Genomic DNA, 9010 nt, shown 5'->3' on the forward strand with positions numbered 1-9010 from the left:
GGAGCTCTCTTCCTCAACCTCTCCCTCCTCCTTGCTGGATCAAGGCGCGGGAGACGTCTCCGCTCCATACGTGTGTTGAACGCGGAAGTGCCGTCCGTTCGGCACTAGGATCATCGGTGATTTGGATCACGACGAGTACGACTCCATCAACCCCGTTCTCTTGAATGCTTCCGCTCACGATCTACAAGGGGTATGTAGATGCACTCCTCTCTCTCTCTCGCTGCTAGATGACTCCATAGATTGATCTTGGTGATGCGTAGAAAATATTAAATTTCTGCTACGACCCCCTACACGTGCTACGCGGCGACGACACTGGCTCCTCCTTCATGTCCTCCATGTCGCGGCGTCCGACTTGGACGCTGTGGTAGCGCGAGGGGAGGCCGGCTCCTGCTTCACCTCCTGCTTGACGCGGCAGTAAGGCAGCGAGGGCTGCGTCGGACCGTGGTTCCGGAGGGACCGCTCGAGTAGGAACTCCAGCCGTCGCTGGAACTCCTCGTCTATCGCCGCCTCCTCGTCAAGGAGGGGCGACTGTTGTTGCTCCTCATTGTTCGAGGGTAGCACCATGTAACACCTTGTAATTAAACTATAGTGAATTCCCCCTAAATATGCCAAGTCATCATGTTTTGCCAGCTTAATTGCCAGTTGTCCCAAAATTAGATTTCAATTTTAATTAAATTGCAAGTAAAAAACTATATCTTCAAACCCTGAAACGAAAATGTTGGTAATATTGAAAATAATCGCTAAGTAATTATGTTAAGGAAAACAACATCACCTTAGCAAAATGACCCTGACAACATTTAAACAGGGCCCATAGCAACTATTTAAGACCATTAAATATAAACACAAATTTATATGTTTGAAAATGGTCCCAAACTTTGTGAACAATTTCAAAATAATGTGTGTGGATTACCCCCGGGCGAGAAAAAACGGGCGGGAAAACAATGTTTTCGGATCCGAAATTGCGGGGCCCGTAACCCTACTAGACGGCCTTATTTGGCCCTGATTTTTCCCGGATGAATCCAAATTCCCAAAGTCTATATAGTTGTAAGAAGTCATCCCTAAATGCAAAAACGTCTAGATCCCGAGAATCACAAGTCTGGGGGAACCCCATCTTTTCGAGAGCTCTCCAACGCCACCTCGAATGCCTCCATCGGAGCCCGCATGCGTCGGCTACGCCCCTCGCAAAAAGCAACCGACCCATGAAATCCCCGGGCCAAAATGTCAACCACGGGCACCGGGCAAGTATGCCCGCGCCGGAATTTGGGCGGGAAAATGAGGGCACGCTAACCGGGGCCGCGTGAAGCCCAAGTTTGGATCGGAAAGTCCCCAAATCTTCGGCCCAATGTGGTGGACCCCCGAGCACGGGAGGGAAGAATACTCGGTCAACCGGTAGAGCAAAGGACGTCGGGACGGCGCGTGGGATCCCGTGCATGCAAACAGTGGCGCGCATGGGTGCTTCGGTAGCCGTGCCACAAGATATTTTTTCAAAATTCCTCGAAAGCGTCCCAAACCTCACGGAGAGGTCAAGGCTACGTTTGCGAATTCTCTCGCAAAGAAGGGGACCCTTCCGAAGCTTCGTAGGCCCGTGTGGACCGTTCTCCGTCCCGCGTGACGAGCGGGTATTTCACTGTTTGGCAAGACGCAGCACGCGGCCTTGGTCCCAGTCGTCCTCTTCCACGGTCCTCGACTCTCCGTGAACTTTACAATGGATCCGGAATCGGCCCGATCAGAGACTGTATGCCCGAGCCGCGGGGTCCCGCCCGAGGCGATCTTCCGTCCGAGGCCATGATCGCATGCGTGCAGTCATCCGCAACCAAAGTTTAAAAAAAAAGAAAATAAAACACTTATTTTAGGATGAAGGGAGTACTACATGTGCAAATGTGTTCACAGGATCACTTGCAAAATTCCTTCAGCACAACATATATTGTTAGCACGTGCAAATGGCTTTGATTTGACCGTCCATTCATTTAACCCCCTCCCATAAAGAGGATTTCGTTTATTTGAAGGAAAAAGAAATAGGAAAGTCACTCGAAAATCATTCGTTCGTTCAAGGAACTAACTAATGCAACAACTATCTGCCCTGCTTATGTTTACAAAAAATCAGATTCAAAAGTCCGATTGAACCAAACGTTACATATTAGATCAGATTGAGCGCAAATGAATTTACTTGCTGCTGACAGGTTCAAGCCGTGTTACCAAGCAACAAACACGTCACACATTACCAAATCATGAGTTTAGCGCCCACCAGATAGTAGCACGGGAATCATCCACGAAAGCAGCGGGTTCTTTTTTGTTTTTTGAACCAACTGTCTTACGATGCCCCTCGTAACTGATTGATGCAAAGACCATCAGACATCCTCCAGTGCCTTCCTGTCCTGAAACATCAATGAGTAGCAAATGGATGAAGATACATAAGCAGAGGTAGTAGCAGATCAAAAATATTAGGGACATATTGTTACAGATTAAAAAAAATGGAGGAACAATGGCGATCGGGGCTACAGTCTTACATGCCAAGCGCATAATTTCTTTAAGACGAACATGCTCCAGCTTTCGACAATTTGGATGTCCAACTGTTCCACAAGACTTTATGAACTCATCATTGCAGTAATTAAGATAAAAATATTCAAGAGACCTGGGCAATGTAGGAAGCGACCAGATATTCCAACAAGTAGATATAGTGAGTGCCTTCAGCGATGTGAGTTGTTCCATATTGGTGGGTAATGTGTCCCAGCGGCAATTCTGAAGCACTAGCCGACAAAGATGAGGGAAAGCCTCAAGTTCAGGACCAGGTCCCAATTGACTCCACTTATATAAGTGAAGATTTTGCAGGTCCGTCGGGCCACCATCCATTCTGGGTACCTCGAACCTTTGTAGCCCTCGATCATCAGTGTTTCAAGTTTCGCAGGAGGGCACAGGCCCTCAAGTACCTCTGCTTCAACTTCTGGACTGCACCTTGTATCATCATCATAATCCCATTCCAACATCAGTTCTGTGATCCGTTCCTTGGCACCTAGATTGGCTTCAAGAGCTTCCTCCTTGCCTTTGACATTTTCAAGGCCATTGATTACCAGATTGCCACGAAGGTCGTTTAGGTCTCTCAGTTGCTTTATCTCATAACCCTGTACATTCCTTACTGTGAATGTGTTGCATGGTAATGCTTGGAGTGAGATCAACCTTCCTATGTTAGGACATTTCACACTCTTGCACATTATGTACCGCAGGTTGGTAAGGTTATCAGTAGTAAATTCAGAAGTTTGGCTATGATGACCAAAATCTAGCAGCTGAATATGGTGAAGTTCAGCTAGCGCACTTGGTAAAATTACAGTGCATTTGAATGTCCTGAAAGCAAGATAGCATAGGTGCTTTAACTGGCTAATGGATTCTGGGATCGAGAACTTACTGGGTCGTGTGATTGGATGATGCTCCCGGCTGAAAGCAACAGCGAGTACCCGCAATTTCGGCAGGCTATTGCATATACTCTCAATGACTTTTTCCTCCACTGGTGTATCCTTTTCAACCACATAAATAATTAGAGTGCGTAAATTTTCCAATGCAAGGATCTTCTTCGTAATCAATTCTCCGTCATAATTTTGAACAAAAAGGTGGCGAACATCTCGGGGAACATCTCCTTTCCAGACTATTCCTCTCTGACTCCTTGCATTCTCGATTCTGAAGTAACCCCTTCCAACGATCTTGTCTAATAAATCATGCAGCAGATCAAGGATTGTAATGTATTTGATAGAGTAATCATCTTCTTCTGGTTGCAGAAATGAGCATGGCACTAACTCTTGAACATAGCCCTCAGCTACATCTTCCATGTCCTCTGTTGCACAATTAGTCTTTATAAACCCTTGCGCTATCCACAGGTGAACTAACTCGTCCTTATTTAACTTGGACCTTTTGGGAAAAATACTGCAGTATTTGACGCATCGCTTGATGTCTGGATTAAGCTGTTGATAGCTCAACCAAATAGCATGCATGATGTCATTCTTCAACATGCCCGGATTAAGCCGCTGACAATTACATGAATTATTATGTTAGCAATTTAGACCAACAATACAGTGTCATTTGTAATGCGCGTACATATGATACGGTATATTTTTCCGCACAATTTAAATATATAATATAATTTTAAATGCTTACATGATATGTATGTAAAATATGGGTGCAGCCAAATGGCTCCCAAGAACATGCATCTGGACGAATAGACAGTTCAAAAAAGAATCTTTTTTACATATGTACAAATTTGTGCTCGTTGTGTGATTGCGAAACATTCATGAAAATTCAAACTATTTTGCACCTAAAAGAAAAAAAACAATGCTTAAAACAAACAAAAAAGTTAAGCCCTAAAACTGTTTTTTGTACACAAGGTGCAACATTTATTTTTCTTCCATGAAAATTTACAGGCTCACAAAACACATGAATTATTTTATTTATTTGAAAAGTTGTTTCATTTCTCTAGAAAGCCTGTGCTCTGAGGTGCAACTTCAAATTAACCACATAAATATAAATTATTGTGCATGAACAAATGAAAATAAAATCTGTCCTATTATTTAAGGTATGTACAGAACATATGGGAGCCATCTTGTGAATGTGTGGTACGGAAAAGAGAGAAACCAAGAAAAAGAATCATTTTTGATACATTCCTATTTTACAAGTACTTGTGCAAAAAAAATGTTTAAGTTGTCAAATGTACTCTTAATCAATGAACGGCTCAAATTAAATATTTCTCTTAGCTTATAGGAGGTACAGAACGCATCAAGTGCACCAGCCGAATTTATGCACCGGATGCACCTGTGTTTTTTGGGACATTGGATGAAAAGGCGGTGTGCAATATTTGGGAACTAGTTGGGCTGTAGAATATTTTCCAAAACAACCCTGTATTTTATTGAAATCAACCAACACTCTAGCTCTTTTGGTCTTTGGCTGCTACTATTCTTGGAAAGCAAGGTTATGTTTTTACCAATATCAACCTGCAGTCGATCTCATTTCGGAAAAACAACCCGGTGGTTTATCTCATGTTGAACTTTATGAAACTTAGTTTCATATCCAGAATTTTCATGAAACTTTGTTTTGGTATCCAAAATTTGGTTCCATGGTAAAAGCCCAACAAGCTGAAGGGTGGGGTTGATTTTAATGCAATACAAGGTTTATTATGTAAATATGTTAGCGGTCAATAGATCTTTGCCATCACTTCTCCGTCCGACGGTTGTAGAGGCATGGGTGCATATCTGTTCCACAGATTCGCCCAGTGCACTAAATATGTTATGGTAGGAGCAAAGTTGGAGTCTTCAAAAAGCTTGAAACATAAATATGTTCAACATTTGATTGTTTCAAATATCTCTCCATGAAAAACACATAGGTTCAAATGAATCGTGAAACCAACACTGGAATATAGCTAGAGAGGTTTCAGAGGAAGTTTTCTAGGATGTCGTCTATTTACCAAAGGATGCAGTGTTATATTTTATATTATTAATAACAATCATGCAAATTTAACAACACTATTTTTGTTTGCATGATAAAAATATTCTTTCAAATGTTAACAATCATGAAGGGATAATAGATATGTTTAGCTGCTATTTTTGTTTGCATGATACAAATATTCTTTCAAATGTTAACTATTTTCGTAACCACATATATAATTTATCATATATCAATAATTACTGATATGTTTAGCTGCGAACCCACCTCAGAGCTTGTCTCTCCTGAAGCATTAGGCATATCTTTATGGAGTTCATTTGAAGCATTTTTCACCTGTTCAAATAACCAATTAAGTAAACTTCCCCTCATCTGCTAGCTTGGAGCAACAAAATTGCAAATGGAGATGTAGACAAGCTCCCAAGATAAGTTTTGTGGGAGGGATGTCGTGGATAACCCGGGAGAGATCTTTCCTTCTGTGAAGTAATCATGCTAGTTTTGATACATATGTCCATAATTTCTCTTTCATCAAGTCTACTGATTATATGTTTTGTATCCGGTCTATTCGCCGGGTTGAAGTCGGTGCACTCTAGTCCTATCTCAGCACATACTCGTACCTGTTCCACCTGTACGTCACTCTGTGATATGTCCAACATCTTACTCCAACTTTCGACTACCTACATATTGAGTTTGTGAGTTGTGAAAAGAAGCACCATATTTTCAATGTGAAATTAAAGTATGTCGTATACATACTAGCCTCATACATGATGTCTACGGCTTAAGCAAAACCACATATATTAAGACTTCAAACTAACAATAAAAAATTTCCAAGAACTTAACTAGGGTCCGCCCCTTGTTTCATCTCACATATCAGAGGAAAATATGTATAAATTCAAATAATAATAAATATGCACCCAAGTTTAGGTTGGCGATAACTTAGACAAGGGTGGTGAGATTGTATAGCCACTCTCCCACATAAGTAAGCTGGATTTTATTCCTTCTCATATATATGGCCATGTGAGTTTGCATTATCTCATTCATCAAAACGAATAGGGGCATGCTCATTTCTCTGTAAGGGAAAGGCTATGCACAATAGACCCAAAGTGGTCAGACCCTTCCCCGGACCCTGGGCAAGCGGGGGCTAAATGCACCGGGCTGTCCTTTTTTGTAAATCGCGATGATGTCCTGATGCTCGGACAGTCAAAAACAAATGTTGCTTGATCCATGTGTACCCAATTTTTCATTTCCTCCTTTCAATGTGTTACCAAAATTATACTCCTTATTAGGCAACAGGAAAAAGGAAAGGTAGATTCAGTCATTGACCATTTAATTCTTACCAATCAAGTATTGAACAATGTTTTTCAAAATACTCCATGTTGCACTAAATTTTTCAGCTAAAATCATGATTTCAATCTGGTTCAACGTAAAATCTGTAGGATTTTCAAATGCTAAATATTGGCGCAACATGACAATGCTTCAGATGTTATTCTACCACACTTTAGTGTGGCAAAGTTCTATGTGTGTTCCATATCAGAGGTTCAAATCCTAGTTTTCATATTTATAATGTTGTAGAATCTCTAAGTGTTTTAGCTAAAATGTAGAGTCTGTGGTGGATTTGTTGCTAGAATTGGCATAGAGTGATAATATGCTGCATCTTAAAAGAGAAGGTTTGAACGTACAACTTTTATTTTCAAAAGAAGACCTAATTTGTGCTTACCTTGTCAACATCATGATACCCCTTCTTTCCGGTGAGTATCTCTATGATTATTACTCCGAGACTATAGATATCAAGCCGGTACGAATGGCGGTATCTGATTTCAGTACGGTCAAAAAATTCTGGTGCCGTATATCCACTGCATAATTGTATATCCATGTGATTGGTTAATCAGCAAGGTAATGCATGTGTTAGTACAAGTCATAGCATCATTTTTTTTTAATTTTCAATAGGATTAGCAAACTTACATCGTTCCTCCTTTCCTTGTAAGATCTCGGCTTTGCATTTCTTTAAAGCACCTTGATAGACCGAAATCAGCAATTTTTGGTACCATATTAGCATCCAATAATATATTTGCGGGCTTTAAATCTAAGTGGACAATATTATTCTGATGAAGATGGTGTAACCCCTGACAAATTCCTGTGATAATTTGAAAACGGTCTCTCCACTGAAGTCTGTGAGTTGTATCTACGAAAGGGAAAGGATAAAGGAAGTTTCCTATTATTTGACATACTTCAAAACTTTAATATTGGAAAGTATAGATAGTATACGACACGGTGAAAACTATATATGGGATACTGAAGCATATGATCTTTAACAATGAAAATAAAGGTTAAGAAAAACTCTGCGTGCCACATGATCCTATACCAGTGATGTACTCATAACGGCTCCCATGAGGAAGATACTCGAAGCAGAGCAACCTTTGGTGTACGTCAGCCATGATGAATTTTTCATTGCACCTTTCCATACTCCCTTGTCTGTCAGCACAGTATCCCAGAAACCGTACTATATTTTTGTGTTTCACCATCATGAGACATTCAACTTCTTGGTGGAATTCCTTTTCATCCATAAGCGTATTGGTCAACCTCTTCACGGCCACAGTGGTACTCACAAGCTTTTCCTACAGTGAGAATATGCCTTGTCAGCAACAACTTCAGTTTGCAGATTAAGTTTGATCAAGACTGGGGCAGCTACTGTACCTTATAAACCACCGCAAACCCACCACTCCCAATTTCCTGCTCCGCAGAGAAACCATTTGTGATTTTTTCCAGAAGTGACAGAGGCAGGGGCTTGGGCTCTGCCGTTTCATTACGTAGCATGCACTCCAGGTCCCTTGGTGTGAAGGTAGATCGGCGATGCATTTGCAATTAAACGCCAAGGTACTCCTGAAACAAGAGCAAGCGCATTATTCGTGATTGCCCTGATCCATTGATTGTTTTTTCTTGTATAATTACGAAATCACAACGATCTTGCACTCTTCTGTTTCTGAAATAGAAAAAGTCAACGAACTGTTTGCTTGACAGTATAATAGCTTCTTTGCTCTCTTGTGTAAGGTAGGTGAGGTCTTTCAATCTATCTATACAAAAATTGTCAAATCTTACGCCCGCCAATCACCTCCCTAAGGTGATTAGTAGAAGAAGCACACAAATCACCTCTGATGCAGCTAGCTTCAACTAAGAGGAGTACCTGTTCCTTTGGTTTTCTGTTTCTTTAATCTACTAGTCAGCACTGTACACTCTGTAGAGTTTTCTCATACTCCCTCCATTCCACAATGTAGTGCCTATAGATTTTTATGAAAGTCAAACTTTGCCACCTTTGACCAAGTATATAGAGAAAACTGTCTACATCTACAATATCAAACATGCACATTCTGAAAATATAACTCACGGTGTATCCAATGATGTGCATTTGGTATTCTAGATGTACCTACTTTTCTCTATAGATATGGTCACAGTTTGTAATGTTTGACTTTTGCAAAAATCTATAAGCACTACATTATGGAACGGAGGGAGTACTAGTTTCTAGAGTTCTCTGTAACCTTATTTTGTAAGTCTCCCCTAGTGACTAGAGGGGAGAACAGAGTAGTAGATGAACTAC

The 9010-nt window shown here is 41.1% G+C and overlaps 1 pseudogene; it reads right to left on the reverse strand.

Moving 5' to 3' along the window:
* Positions 1 to 2046: 2046 nt before the first annotated feature.
* Positions 2047 to 9010, reverse strand: part of LOC123083155 (uncharacterized) — a 7622-nt pseudogene continuing 658 nt past the window's right edge.

This window comes from Triticum aestivum, chromosome 1B (assembly GCF_018294505.1).
Source record: "Triticum aestivum cultivar Chinese Spring chromosome 1B, IWGSC CS RefSeq v2.1, whole genome shotgun sequence".
In the NCBI taxonomy this organism is placed as follows: Eukaryota; Viridiplantae; Streptophyta; class Magnoliopsida; order Poales; family Poaceae; genus Triticum; species Triticum aestivum.